At 33.7% G+C, this 2251-nt stretch overlaps 1 pseudogene; it reads left to right on the top strand.

The window, feature by feature from the left end:
• The first annotated feature begins 80 nt into the window (after window positions 1–80).
• LOC111385188 lies at window positions 81–1729 on the top strand (annotated as a pseudogene).
• The last annotated feature ends 522 nt before the right edge of the window (window positions 1730–2251 follow it).

Here is a 2251-nt window from a genome sequence, read left to right as displayed (position 1 = left end):
TTATTATTATTATTATTATTATTATTATTATTATTATTATTATTATTATTATTATTTTGGTCAATATCTTACATTGCAAGTTTATATAGTCTATTTCTCCATGACTATGACATTATCACATACATGGTTCTGCTTCCTTATTGTTCTGTTTTGCCTCCACCCAAAGGCCCCATTCATTTTGGTCCTCCTTTTCATTCTTCTTTGACTCCCTGGATGAAATTGGTGCTGTAGACTGTCGACATTTTTCTGTAGTTTTAATAAAAGGTCATTGTTTGAGAATGCTTCCTACACCATTAGCTGGTTGCGAGAAATCCCTTGAGTGTTCTTGGGATGGATCTATATTTGGAGGTTTGGAAGGGAAATTTGAAGGGATTTAGTTAAAGGAAGCATACTCTTAAAAATTTGTTTAAATTCACTTCTCAAATACTTTGCACTACTGGTGTAACCTTTTCAGTCGGTATGACCTCAATGATAGTGGAAAACTTGTTACTTTAGATGTTCCATTACCTTTGAAGAACTTGATGGTTCAACAACAAACATAGGAGAGGAACTTGGGTTATATATCGAGGGAACCTCAAAGTTGGATTCACTTTGAAGTAATATTTCAAACATCGGCATTGGATATATTTCAAACATCGGCATTTGTGGAGCATCGGCATTGGATATATTAGCTTACTGAGACTTTTTAAAGAACAAGAATCAGAAAACTTTTCAATTGGGGATGAGAAGTACGACTAGGTTCCATTGAGTCCCAAATTATGTAAAGATATATGTAGAAGATTGGTTAGTCTAGTTACTGCAAACAAAATTACTGATTGATCGTCATGATTCAATGCAAGACTAGAGGAAAAAGTTGCGTGATTGACAACTGAAGACTTATATGCAAGTGGAAAATGGAACACACTTAAGGATCCTTCTTCTTTGATATCTGGGGCCTTAAGTGAGCACCAGAGGCTGAAACTTGCTCAACGACAGCGTTGCAGCACTAAAATTCTGAGCTTTGATGGTAATCTACTCAGGTGTGATCTTAGTTCATCTCATGCTTTGTTTCGTCTGTATTCGTTATAAATCATGGTAATTTGTCTATTTTTGAAGATATTTATCATTTGTGATTTTCGAAATATCACTATTTTTCCTTTACAATAGGAGGGCTAAAACATCTGAGAATGCCAAGGTACAGATGAGGTGCTTGAAATTACAACAGACAATTTTTGTTCAAACAATATAAATTTGTGGAGCATCAGCATCGGATATATCAGCTTATTAAGACTTTTTAAAGAACAAGATCAAAAAATTTTTCAATTGATGGTGAGAAGTACGACTAGGTTCCATTGAGTCCCAAATTATGTAAAGATATATGTAGAAGACTGATTTATTTTTAGTTCCTGCAAACAAAATTACTGCCTGAGCAACATGATGCAATGTAAGACTTGAGGAAAAAGTTACGTGATGTTTGTGCTGAGAGTAGGCAACTGGTCTGATTGCGAGACTTCTTTACCAGAAAGAGCAGCCAATGGATTCATCTTAACAACTGAAGACTTATGCAAGTGGAAAATGGAACGCACTTAAGGATCATTCTTCTCTTATATCTGGGGACTTAAATGAGCACTAGAGGCTGAAACTTGCTAAATGACAGCGTTGCAGCACTTAAATTCTGAGCTTTGATGGTAATATACTCAGGTGTGCTCTTAGTTCATCTCATCCTCTGTTTTGTCTGTATTCATTATAAATCATGGTAATTTGTCTATTTTCAAGATATTTATTATTTGTGATTTCGAAAATGGCACTATTTTTCCTTTACAAAAAGAGGGCTAAAACATCTTAGAACACCAAGGTATAGATGAGGTGCTTGAAATTACAACAGACTATTGTTTTTTAAACAAACCTTTATTAGTAGTAATTGATATGTTTGGAATTTTTGCCTAACTGACATAACAGAGAAATGACTAAAGTTTTTTAAATAGACTATTGTTTTTTAAACAAACCTTTATTGCTAAAACATCTGCTAATTGCATTGTCACAGACAAATGGCATTTTTGCCTAATTGACATAACAGACTTCTATAGTGTCCAAACAAGAAATTGATTCAAAATAGTATTGCTGGCACTCTGTTTATGAAGGAAATAATGCACAGCATCACTTGTCAAAGAAGAATACAAAGTTCACTTTTTTTATTGGTAGTAATTGATATGTTTGGAATGATATTTACTAGTATGAGTTCCTATTGAAAAATGGAAGATTTAGGGAAATT

This window comes from Olea europaea, unplaced genomic scaffold (genome assembly GCF_002742605.1).
Source record: "Olea europaea var. sylvestris unplaced genomic scaffold, O_europaea_v1 scaffold3106, whole genome shotgun sequence".
Taxonomy (NCBI): domain Eukaryota; kingdom Viridiplantae; phylum Streptophyta; class Magnoliopsida; order Lamiales; family Oleaceae; genus Olea; species Olea europaea.
This window is presented reverse-complemented; position numbering and strand designations above follow the sequence as displayed.